Source organism: Euleptes europaea, chromosome 11 (genome assembly GCF_029931775.1).
Source record: "Euleptes europaea isolate rEulEur1 chromosome 11, rEulEur1.hap1, whole genome shotgun sequence".
NCBI lineage: Eukaryota > Metazoa > Chordata > Lepidosauria > Squamata > Sphaerodactylidae > Euleptes > Euleptes europaea.
Genome location: NC_079322.1, coordinates 47,397,155 through 47,410,959, shown reverse-complemented (window position 1 = coordinate 47,410,959; position 13,805 = coordinate 47,397,155).

Genomic DNA, 13,805 nt, shown 5'->3' with positions numbered 1-13,805 from the left:
GTCTCTTGATAGTCTCATGTACTTCAGCCTGTTGTGCATTTGTATTTTAATGGTGTTTGTATTAGTATGCATGTACTGCCCCACAAACACTTTATGAACTGTGGTTCCAGCACAGTTGTAAGAAATAATGCACTCAGATGTGTGTGCCCTAGGTGTCTAATGTAGCTTCACATTGTGGCAGTGAAGTCCTCTGCTTTTCAAACTCGTGGAAGCATCTGTAATTAACGTTAAAGCTGCAGAATTTCTTCCTGCTGTGTGTCCCTAGTGTGCAGTGGGTTTCAGGAAACTCAAATGTGTAAATATTCCCCATGGAAATTGGTAGTCTGCATTTCAGTGGAAATGTCTGACCTACTTCTATTAGAGGGAGAAGTTGATATGTAGAGTTCATGAACACCTTATTGTGCTGAAAAGACTGTGATGATAATGATGGCAATGAGTTTACTCATGCAAGCATCTGATGTTTCAGTTAGTTGCAGGTATTTAATTTCAGTAAACATTCAGATGTTTCAAACATCCAGTCCTTTCCTATTCCTTTTCATTGACTAATCTAAATTTATAAAATGCTGTGGATAATTCTCATTGCTAGCTGTTCAACCTCTTCAGGTTTATGTGGCTTTAAGGCTGCATTCTTGTCACATATACTGTTAACATACTAACTGCAATCCTAAGGAAAGTTACTCCAGTCTAAGCCAATTCATATCAGTGGGCTTAAACTGGAGAAACTCTGCATAGGATTGTGCTGTAACTGTATAAACTATTGCTTTAAAGAAATAGCTCAAGCCGACATGGAATGTACACAGTTCAACCTGGAAGTGTCTAATCTCAAATATGTATGGGCTAATTGGGTTCAGTAGTTTGTTTGCACATAGGTATGATATGCCTTGCATGTCTGGGGACATGAGCCTTGATACATGAGATCTGGGCAAAAGCCCTACTACAGGCAACCATGATTGCAATTTTTCAATTGCTTAATCCTTGTTAGGGTGATGTCCATCTTCTATTATTGGTAGTAGTATATAGAGGCTGCATTTTAGGATGGTTCATAGGCTGCGTCAATGCAGTGGAAAAAATATTGAACTTAGGAAAATGTATAGTGCATTCTGTTTGCAAAGGGGGGACATGTGCAAGGGGTAAATCTGATGTGGGTATGTTATGTTCTGTAACAAGCATTCAGAAGGGCAATTTAACTTAAAAAAAGGTTTATGAATGTCCTTCCAAGCTTTTAGAAAATTAAAAGTGTAATTTGGTTTTCTTTTAACAGTTAAGAACTTAGCTGGACAGGTAGGACCTGGAAAAATGTGCACCAGTACTAGCAAAAATAGCATTGTGTATACTTGAAGATGTTGGGAGTTCTGGTATTATCAAAGAGCCCCACCTCATGGCAATAACTTTTTAAAAAGATGGGGAGATGTAGCAGAAGAAACGTGATGAACTGCCATTGTAGGTCTGGAGGTCATGGCAGTTGTCTAAATGGGGTGCAAGGGTGTGTGTTAAACAAGTCAGAATGTTATGGTCAGAAATAAGGCTGGATGGAGGATGAACAGTGGCTGGACACATTATTGACTTAAGCATATTGTTTATTTAGCATTCAGCAAAACATTGCTCGCTCATAAATTTACAAAAAACACCAGATATCCATGCTGGTCTCCAGTTTGCTTAGAAAATACGGGTTCTAAAATAAAGATTAAGCTGTTAGTATAGGCTGTTCCTAAAATGCCATTGTCTTTTTTCTGGTGCCATCTCCCCTTCCTTTAAATTTCAGTTTTTCAGTATTATTCATTTATGCTATTTTTATGCAAATAGTGCACAAATAATCACAGCAATGAAAGTTAAGCAATTTAACAGTGCAATCCTAAATAGAGTTACTCAAGTCAACTTAGATTCTGTTTAGGATTGCACTGTAAAATTGCTTTATTACATGTCCCTGCTGTATAGTGATATTGCTGTGGGTTTCCTAGCATTGGATGCATCTGTTTAGCAGGTTAAGCATACCCTTTGCTGGTGAAGTGATACGACAAGATCAGCCTGCATGGATTTTGCTACCTCATTCCCCGTCTTCACCTTTTAAAAAAGTTCTGTTTTTCCACGTGGCTCTTTGGGGTTATTTCAGGGCTTACTGAAACTGTGTTCTGTTTTTGTCACTACAACTCTTACCATGAAAACACTGACACTTTTCTATAACATGTATTAGTTAAAACGCTGTTTATTTGCCAAACTTTTCTAGTGTGTTTAGGGGAAAACGTAGCTTTCGGTTGGGGCTATTTCACTGTAGTAGGGGGGAACCTTTGTAACTTTGCTTCTAGACAAGCTTTCCAGCAAGAGTCTTGTTTCTAACTAGCGTATCTGAAAAGCAATGGGAAGATAGAGTATTTTAGGCTTCCATACAATAGGGCTGCTTCTAAAAATATCTTGCTGTTGCTAACATCAGTTGAGCACTATCACTGTTAGCCTTACGGAGCCTTGCTACAAATCATCTGCTGGCATTTTTACACCATCTTGTCACATGACCTTGTGTCAAATGTTCAAAATGTCTGGCAAATCTAGCTTCTTCCTGATCTTAGATATTTATATTGGGCTTGCACTTAGGTTGCTGTTCACATAGTGCTCCAATAAAATAAGTAACTAGGGTACCCATAGAATGCAGCTGTGTGCCTCACTTTGTTAATTGCATCACAGTAGTAAAAGTGCTTATTTCTGAAGCACTAATGCCTGCAAAGCCAGAATATCGGCATTTACATGCAGTGAAGTATGCATCAACAATAGTAATATGGCTTTCACAAGTCTGCCTTGTAACTACTTTTAGATGTGTAGCTGTGTTAGTATATTGTAGCAAAATGAAACAAGTTCAGTGGCACCTTTAAAGGCATTTATTTCAGCATGAGGTTTCCTGAGTCAGAGCTCACTTGGGTGCAATGAAGAGAAAATTATTTTCTCTTTGTCGGATCTCAGGAAATGAGCTCTGACTCAGGAAAACTCACACTGGAACTCACTAGTCTGTAAGTTGCCACTAGGGCTGTGCATAAAAGAATTGGTATTTTTCAGTTTCAGATATATTGGAGCTGAAAAATATCAGTATTCCTGATGTCCCTGAATTCCAATACTGGTATGGTATTTGGATTTTATTTGGGAATCAAAATTTATTCAGCTCCATTATAGCCTATGGGGAATTTATCTAGGGGTCTGGGGTGGCTGCTTTTGAAGCCAGAGGTGTTGACAGAAGAACCCCCAAGTTTCAAGAAGATTGGGGTCAGGGAGACCAATTCTATGGACCCCCAAAGAAGACACCCCCATCCATCCTCCATTGTTTCTAATTGGTGAGGAGGACAGCTTTTTTCTTCAGAGCAAAAGGAAAGAGGCATGCCTGCAACAACCACAGGTCAATGCCTCCCATCTCAAGATCCAACGCAAGCCCAACAGAACTAAACCAGAACCCAGGAATCCCAGAAGAACCACCAGCCAATGTGGCAAGCCCAATAGAACCTATGTCAAAACAGAGAATTCCAGAAGAACAAACTCAAGTGGGGGGCACTTTTGTAAGGCCAACAGAACCAATGTGTAGCAGAGGAGCCCAACAGAATCCAGGGCTCATGTGGCAGTAGAAGCCCAACAGAACCAATATCAAACCAAAGAATCCTAGCAGGTTAAAAAAGAAATAGAACCAAGAGCAATCCACAGAAGACCAGCAGAGCAATCTTAAGCATGGGGGGGGGGGGAGATTTTGCAAGGCCAAGAGAACCAAGGGCAATTCACAGAAACCCAGTGGAACCAATGGCAATCCACTGACAAACACACATTCCATCACTTCCTGGAGGGAGGGGATTTTATGTGCACCCTGATCCTTTCAGCAGCCTGCAGTTGCCCTTCATCACTGGCTCTTCTTTTCCCACCTCTCGTCCCTGCAAAGAATGTTGCACACATGCAGATTAGCTTCATTATTTCCGGTGTAGGTTTGAGTTGATGAACAGTTTTGGTGAAGCTGCATTATTTTCAGTATGCAACTTTGGGTTGGGGTAGCTGATGACTGAGTAAGCACCACTTCCAACACCCTCCTCTGCCACACAGCTACTAGAGTTCAGTTGAGGCAGTTCAGTGCAGGTGGATTCAGAATTGTATTAGGGATGTTGGAGGTTCTGCCATTCAAACTGGGTAACTGCCCTTCTGCTTCTTTCTAGTGGTACTTTAATTTTGGAAAGAGCATTTCACCCCTTCTTCCCAACACAGACTTGAGTCCCTGCTTTCAGCCTCCCACCCAGCAGACGGTCTACATGTTGGTGACCATGTGTGACCCACACATCAAGGGCACAAACACATGCTCACTTCACTGACCCTTAATATTCAGAACTGGGTAGTTGAACAGTGGAGCAGGTGTGAGTGATGTGGGCTGACAATGTTGCCTGCATAGAAGAAAACATGCTCACTCTGGATGCTTGTCAGAGGGCATGAGAGGAGTCACAGCAGAGATGGCTGGCAAAACTGTCTCTTTTGTAGTCCAGTAGCTCCATGGAGTAGAGGTCTGCAATTTTTAGGGCTCAGCAAGGTACTCCCTCATCATTGCATATGCCATATCCTGTCTTGTGCATCTTTGGCTCCCAGAAGGGCCAGGTGCCTACCTGATGAGCTCCATCTTCAAGGTCATCTCGCTGATTGCTGGCGGGGGGGGGGGACTGCGTAGCAGGGGAGGTGGGGGATGAACAGCCTCTGTGCAAGCCAACATGCCCCTTTTGGCCTGCATGCGCTTGACGTGCCAAGAGAGCTCTTCTGTCCAGCGAATGAGCTGGTCGGCATGTTCAGCGATCTTGCCCTTGATGCATGGGTCACACATGGTCACTAACATGTAGACCTTCTACTGGGTGAGAGAGGCTGAAGGCGGGGACTCGATGCCCTCTTCCAGCCTTTGAACCAGTGCGCGCAGTGCTGGAAGCAAGGCTTCCTGCAGCCAGCTCCAGAAAGGTGGCTATCTTCTTACAAGCTGTTTGGATCATGGCAAAGACCAGAGCCAGAGATGCCGTGTCAGATGAAAGCAACTGTGTGTTGCCCTGAAAGGGCTTAAGGACCTTCACAGTTTGATAGTCAACCATTTGTCCTGGCTGAGTGAGATCAACACGGTCAGGGCTGTCTTTTGCTCCACCAAACACTCAAGCATGGTGTAGGTGGAGTTCCAGTGAGTGCTGACATTGCAGGCCTGTAACTGTTGCTCTTTGGCATTCCTGAATAAACCCAACCCCGCCACCCCCCGTATTGGAATAACTGTGGACATTTAATGTCCACAAATTAAAAGCATTCAAGGAATAAAAACACCCACCAACACTTTCCAAGATAAAAATATGTTTCCAGAAAACTAGGAGGGAGGAGGGTTGGACAGCCTTCCCAGAGTAACGAATTCCACAGTTTGGGGGCTGCAGTTGAGAAAGCCTCATCTCAGATACTGGCCAGTCTCATCTTGGTTAATGCAGCCATGTAGAACCAGTACAACAGATAGAGGATCTTGGCTCAAGGGCTGACTTGTACAGGCAGAATTGGTCCCTCAGGTATCCTATTACTTTAGTCCTGTACTGGAAGCTCTTCCCCCTCCATATGATATGGCATGAAACTGGTCTGCATATCACCATGCATACTGCATTAGGTCAAATGCAGTCCCTAGCCATGTATCGCGACCTGCAGTCATCTCTGTTGTTTCCCCTATCCCTTTCCGTATTTAGCTGTTGCAGATGGCCATTGGGAACTGGAGACCTATGGAGCTCTGGAGAGTCACCAGCATCTGCATATGCCAAGCTGGATGTACTTCACTTGGAAATTTACAGATTGTCAGATATAATTATGAGAACTTCACCAATGCAGGAGAGGGGATAGATGAAAAGCATCTACTTCCCACAAGTCTGATTTCTGCCAAATATGTCAGATACCAAGACCCTACAGCAAAACCTTCTTATGTGGCAGGGGGCATAATGTGTGTGTTAAGTGCCATCAAGTCGCTTCCAACTCATGGTGACCCTATGAATCAATGTCCTCCAAAACATCCTAGCCTTAACAGCCTTGCTCAGATCTTGTAAACTTGAGGGCCATGGCTTCCTTTATAGAGTCAATCCATCTCTTGTTGGGTCTTCCTCTTTTCCTGCTGCCTTCAGCTTTCCGTAGCATGATTGTCTTTTCCAGTGGCTCTTCTCTGAGTACAACAGCCTCAGTTTAGTCATTTTAGCTTCTAAGGTCAGTTCAGGCTTGATTTGATCTATAACCCACTGATTTGTTTTTTTGGCAGTCCATGGTATCCGTAACACTCTCTTCCAACACTACATTTCAAAGGAATCTACTTTCTTCCTATCAGCATAATAGCCCTTTCTATTCCACACTTAGGGAATACATGTCTCTCTCTCTTCTTTATCCTCACAACAACCCTGTGAAGTAGATTAGGTCAAGGCAGCGCAACTGGCCCAAGGGCAGTTATCCAGTGGGGTTCTTGGCAGAATGGGCATTTGAACGTGCATCAGACACTTTAGTGACTGTACCACACTGGCTCACTGAGATGCTTTTCACACGAGTGGCACGAATCACATGAACACCCCCTGTCAGTTGCCACCAAGACTCTGTCAGTCTGCATGATGCTTCCCTGTATGGAGCAGCTGCCGTCCCTTGAAAGTATCTGCTGCTGTCTCCCACATGCTTGCCAGGGGTAAGCCCACTTTGACTGAAGAGGAATCACTGCGTTTTTGGAATGGGACTGGAGCCGAGCTGGAGAGAATTACGAATAAATCCCATTTTCAACAGGTGGATAGATTATACTGACAAAAGCATTTTTACTTCAAAATGCAGGCTGTGGTGGTGGTGGGGAGAACATATGCCATGCGGGGGGAAGGGTTTAAAGGAGGGAAGGGGTCTTTTATGCGGTGCATGATTAGGAAGCATTTTTCAGACTTGAGGCTTCATAGATCTCCCTTTGACTTAGCTGCTTAGTATCGAAGCTGTCTGTACAGGATGTAGCTGCTTCCAGATGATAATGCAGAATGATTGGCTGGACCATGGGAAGCCTCGGGGTGGCTCTGTGTGGTGCTGAGTTCTCACAAAAAACTGATTACTTTCCCATAATAATGACAGGAACTGGGGCAGATAATCCATGTAAATGCACTTGTTCTTGCTGCAGACTCATAAGCAGTATGTTGTGTCTGGGAACCTATCCTCTTAACTTCCGGATTCCGGAATCAAAATGTGTTCCCAAGAATACTGCCTTGGTACTAATATGCCTGGGTTTTGCTGGGTAAGGAGGGATTCTACAGCATTAGCCTAATGTTTAAAGTGTGCTTGCGTTTGGGCTGTGTTATTGTAGCATTTACTGCAAAACAAGGTATAGAGATCACAGAATGCCAGCTTAGAAAGCATCAGTTTAGAGAGAGGTTATCTACCCTGAGTTTTATTCCTCCTTACAATAGCTCTGTCAAGTAGCTTAACATGGCAGCCTTTCACAGATTAGGCCTTTCACAGAGGCTGACTCAGCATCCACGTTCTTTTTCTGTAGCTAAGTTGGGATTTAGACCAGCGAGGCCCATTATCATACTGAGTAGGTCACATTGGCACTTTTACTTTGTAAAGTGATATAGCATTACAGTTGACTGATAAAATAATTGTGCTATTTTACTGGCTGAAAGACAGGCCCATATTCCAGTGTGTCTGTCATGAGGCGGGGGCAGATGCGTGAGTACAACATAGAAGACTTTTATAGAAAGGGCAATCAGTAGCCCTTCCTTTTCCTTAATATGTGTGTGTGGGGGAACTAGTTGAGAAAAGGGTGCCATGCATGAGCTCGAGGATACTTTTCATCTTCATTGTTGTTCACAGTAATTATGCTTTGCATTCTGCCAGCATATGTGTACATTCCTGGTGGTCTTTGGAGACCTCCCAGTTTGAGACTGCTCCAGGTATGGAAAGATGCAATTCCCCTAGCCCAGCATTAATTGTCGTCCCCCCCCCCACCCCATCTATGCTGCGGCTTGCTTTGTGCAGGCAACCAGAACTCTTGCTCATAGGGATGGTGAGCACATTTTCCTGATTCTGAAATACAGATATAGGTGTGTTTCCCACAGCAGTGTTAAGAACATAAGAACCTAAGGAAAGCCCTGCTGGATCAGACCAAGGCCCATCAAGTCCAGCAGTCTGTTCACACAGCGGCCAACCAGGTGCCTCCAGGAAGCCCACAAGCAAGACGACTGCAGCAGCACCATCCTGCCTGTGTTCCACAGGACCTATTGTGTGTAGGGCTGTCCTAAGCACTGTTGTTTTTTCAAAATATTGCTCTAATTTGCCATCATGTTGTTCTTGCTGTGGAGAAAAATTATGAATAACATGATTATTACTACAAATTAAACTGTGATCAAAGTATATCAAGACGAGTAAATTTGCCAGATCTATTCTCGTCCAGGAAGGGGGGGGGGAAATGGGATGAGATGATAATCTCATGCGGAAAGTGCTCACACCGTTTTTAAAATGCTCCTGATTCAGGGACGATAAACTAAATCTGGAAAAGATAGTTTGGCTTTAAAAATCGTCTTCAAGAAAGCAGAACTCTCATAATAGAAGGTCACTGGTTTTATTAGTGAGGAGTAACACCTCATTAGTTTTCACAGCTGGGAAGCAATTTTTTTGGAGTCAGGACACTTGCCTGTTGCTAAGCGTTGTGTGTCCAAAGAGTATTGCATGCAGCTCTTCCTACTGATAGGTAAAAAGCCAGTTCACAACATTCTGTCATGTTTTAGTGTGATTGAGAAACAGACTGCAGAGTGGGACTGTGGTGGTGGGAGTAGGCCTGTTTCTGCCTTAGTTTATTTACCTGGATTGACCTAGCTTTGTTAATAGGGCTGCCAACCTCCAGGTGCTGGCTGGAGATCTCCTGCTATTACAGCTGATCTCCAGCCGATAGAGATCAGTTCCCCTGGAGAAAATGGCCGTTTTGGCAATTGGACTCTATGGCATTGAAGTCCCTCCCCTCCCCAAACCCCGCCCTCCTCAGGCTCCGCCCCAAAAACCTCCCGCCGGTGGCGAAGAGGGACCTGGCGTCCCTATTTTTTAATAATATTCAGCCTGCCTTACATGGTAGTGTAGGGAATAAAGACAGGTGCCTGTATGTACCAGTCCATTTTTTTCTTATGAGGGTTTACTTAAAGCCGGCAGGGGGGCATTTTTGATCATGAAAGTGGGGCTAAAGGAAAATATTAAAAATGTTTCCCCACAGAATGGTATTATTTGTGTAATTACAACATTTATCTCTTCCCACTGGGGACCCAAAGTGGCTTACTTTGGTCTCTTTTCCATTTTATCCTCATCTGTGTTGTCTTTGTAGCTGCTTCTGAAGAAATATCTGGCCTGAATCTTGCCTGTCCTTGAGCGATGTGCTCTGTTATGCAGCATATTCGTTCCTCGGGGAGGAAATTAAAACGTCTTGGGCACAGGTCATAATTTGAGTTCAAGGGTTCAGAGGAACTATCAGTTTCCTACCTGACAGAGTCTGATCACAGGGCTTGATGCGAATGGATGAGACCTGCCGCTTTGATGAGCCCGCTGCATGGTGGTACATTTGTGCCAATGTTATGCAGGGGTGGACCTGGTGGCTGAGGTTAAATTTGACAGTTTGATGACTAATGAGTTTCCCCCGTTCATTTTTCATATAATCAAGGTGGGGGACGTTCTCTGTAATGATGCAGTTCGGCTATAATGTTCTGCAGCCTTTGTTCTTATTACAGAAAGAGGTTTTATGAACAGCCTGTAGTTTTTGTACTTATGTTCTCCTCACCTCCGCAAGCAAATTGCGGCAACGAAGATACTGGTAAAGCCCAAACTACACACTTGCTGTGAAAGCATAACCTACATCTTTCCCATTTTCCCCTAGAAATTGTAAGTTAAATAATGATAATAAATAATGAGGACGTTGCTTAGCTTGTACTTACTCTTATTTCACTCTTGTAGGAGCAAGGGAATGCTAAGCGCACTTAAGTTACATCACACATCTTATTTAATTAAACTTAATTAAGGAAGTCACGAGAGGACATGTGGTCAGTTGCACTTTTGTATTCATGGCAAAGTGGTGATTTGGCCCCTGATCTGCCTGGAAAATGGTGGTCCTTGTCACATAAAAGTCCCATTTCCTAAGGCTATAGTGGTAAGGAGATGTCACGAGTCACACACTATTAGGACTTCGCTCCAGAACCATTCATATTGCTGTGAGAATTAGTTTTAAAATTCAGAAACGTAAAAAATGCTGTAAGATCAACCCCATTCTCATCACCTGCTGTAAGAAAATTGAGGAGCAGGAAGAAAAAATGGCAGGAAAATGGCCTCTCTAGTGATGCTCTAGGAATTTCCCCATGTGTATATGGTCTTTGCCACAAAAATTAAGGCAAATTTTTGAGCATCATCTGGAATTGATGTCATCTTCTTCCTAAACTCCACTGTCCCCAGGCACTGCCTTCAAAATCTCTCAAGGCAGTGCCAACAACCCTAAACTTACCAACCATAGGTTTTTATGTTTTAAACTTGTTTATACCGGCAACCAATCTTTAGATTTTGAAGAAAGGGAACTTTTCAGAAGTATTTTTTTTCCTGATTCTCCCTTGCAGTGTTGAATGGCCACTTGTGTGAATTGCCTAAATGAAATAGATACATACTTTTGAGTCTCTTTGGGGTCTAAAAACTTGATTTAAAAAATAAAAATGGAGCCCTGGAAATCCCAGCTTTAATTCTTCATTCAACACACATTGTCATGCTTGCGTGACCACAGATCTGTGGCATATTCACAGCCCCAGCTCAGAGGAAGAACCAGGAAAAGAGGCAAGAAAAATCACTTCGAAATCTTGGCAATCAAATAGGTGTTTATGCGATTGTTTGAGCTTTCTTCCATAAACAGTGACGAGAAGGAAGGAGGAAGGACTTGTACACACACATAGACAAAAAGTACCACAGGACATTCTGTGCGTTTCTGTAGTTTATTTAGTTGTACAGCCGTACCATGCTCTGTGTACCTATATTTTTCATTTAGAATTTATTCCTTTGTAATATAAACTCCGACTGCCATGCAAGTTACTTTTTCTGCAAAGAGAGAGGCCCTGGTGACTGTTGCTGAAAGGGAGTAGGCAGACTCTTTAATCTCATTTAATTATGCAGTATCATTTCTGCAGTGCTGTATTTATGATAATCCAATGTAGGGTTATTATCAAGTTCAGGTTCTCTGAAATAGGAGAATATATGTGTGTTTTCCCCCCTCTTATGACTCTTCCTTTTCAGCTTGGTTGGCTCTCCACTTAAAAACATACAGGCATTCTGTGAGCAGAGCTACCAATTGTGCTGGCTGAAGGGAACACTTAATGATAAGGAATTTAGCAAAACAGGACTGCCTTCAATTGATGCATGCTTGACATAACTATGGGAGTGGATGTGTCTAGCCTGGGGTGATGCAAAGCATTTTGCCTTGGAGCTGGCTGGGGTAGCACAGGGACAGCCTGCAAAATACCAGAGGAATGGGCAGCAGGAGAACAAAGCCGTGATATGATGATTGGAGAATGTAACACAGAGAATGTAACCCCTTGCCATCTCCTCCCGTATTGCCCTGGCAAGGTCCTCTCCAAGGAGAGCTTTAGAGGCAGCCCTTGGGAAGCAGGGGCACTATGCCTGTTGCCTCCTCCCACGCCACTGCTTTCTCTTGGCTGTGGTGCTTAAGTCTCCAGATCTAGTTTACAAAAGCTGAATTAACCATTCCAACCATTTTTCAAAAGGTGATTTTTCTCTCAGGCGTGTCACCATGTAAGCAATACATTTTGCCAGGACAAAACTTGAACTGTCAAGAAGAATACAATGTTGTCTGTCTCCAGTCCCTCCATAGCTGCAAATCCCTTTTTGCAGAAGTGTGAAACAGGCAGAGTAGTCAGGTGCGGAGAGTTGTGACTTCTGGACTTGGACTGTGAATGTTAAAGCTATGTCCTATAGAGCAGTGGGTTTTGGACATTCTGCACTCAGGCAACTGTTTCCAAATTGTCCTGTCTATTGATGAGCCTCTTGGTATCAACCATATAACCCTGCTTGCTGCTAAGAATTCTGGGGGAGGCCTCTGGTCCTTATTATTGCCACACATCAGTGGAAACTGTGATTCAGAACAACCCCTCCGTGGGAAGACTGGTAATGATGGGCAATCTGCCTTTCAGGGAAGCTCTTCTGCCATTACTGAATTTTCCATTAAGCTTGGAAGGAGCCTATGACACAGACTGAAAGTCACAGAAAAAAATATAGAGCAGTAAATGGGGAGGCCTTCAATGCTTGTAAAAGAGGTGGTAGCCCATGCAATGCCAGCCTTTCTGAGAACAATTTAGGGACTAGAGGGATAACTAAAGGAATTTCAAAAGATGTTACTTTGTAATTAACTTTGCCCCAGGCCTGACGAGGACAGAAATCCTGGACGTTTTTCTAAAGCACTCAGGGTCAAACTATGCATTACTGTTGGAAACATGTAGTATCTTGGTTCCCTCAACCTGACTTTGACTGAGACAGAAAGATGTCAGCCACAAGGGAACTCATTTCCAAAGCATGTGGGGCCCTGGTTTGATGTGGGACCATCCTGTCATTAAACACCTTTCGCACACGCACAAGTCTGTACAAATGACTATACTGCCTTAAGTAATGGGATGGGGGGAACTGGCGTGTGAATATTTAAATGAACATATTAGATAGCACCCAAACATCTTTTCTGCTGATGAAAAAGGGGAGAGAGTCCCCTGTAACCACCAAAAAAAGCTACACTGGGGACCATGGGACTTGCATGAACAAAAGCCACTTTGGATGGGAACTGTAAGAGGGGAAATTGGTATGATTGAGTGGAAAAGCTAGTGGGAGCCAACCATTAATGACAAAATGCTTAATAGTACTGCAACACTGATTCATTTCATGTGTTGGATTCTGGTGCCGCAGCTGAAGAAAGATGGCAACTTTGACAATTCCAAGGAGGGCTGTTACACTACTGAAAGACTTGGAAGGATAGTTGTTGGGGGTGGGAGGAGGGAAATGGTCTCTGGAACTGGGTACATTTCATCTACAAGAAAGACAAATTAGTAGGGAGATGAGGCCAGTTTTCCTGTACTTGAAGTTGGGAAGAACTTTACCCAGATGTACCTCGTGACTGACAATGGATTTTCTCCTGGGGTCCCACTTACACCTTTGGTGGACCTTAAAATTTTCCAAGCCTGGGTATATTTAGGAACCATTTACAGATATTGGGTAGCTGGGGCCGAGAGAGAAAGACAATTATACCCTGATTTCAGTTCACATATATACCGTGTGTGTGTGTGTGTGTGTGTGTGTGTGTGTGTGTGTGTGTGTGTGTATGTATGTGTGTATGTGAGAGAGAATAAGAGAGAGAGAGATGGGTCTCAAGCCTTCAGGATTGGGTGAGTCTGATATTCGAATAAATTAATTAAAATTATTATTTGGGGGCATTTGGCCCAGCTCCTTCCTTTCCCCTTTGATATGCAGTCTGCACAACTCCAGCATAAGAAGGAGCAGTGAGCACTGCAGGCAAATCACCTGTCTCTTTTTGGCATTATCTGCTTGGAGAACGTAGCTCCACCACTTTTCCCCCCTCATAAAAAGATCCATTGCAGCCAGAATTCTCAAGCAGTTTTCATTAAGTATCCTGCTTCAGGGCTGGTTGAGAAGATTTCACTTTCCCACTTCAGCATTGCATGAGTCTTGCTAGGGCTTCATCATGCCTTAAAGTAAGAAATGGCCAAGCAAAAGCTGTGTCGGCAACAGGAGGAACAGTGTAGCATGGTGGCAAGTGT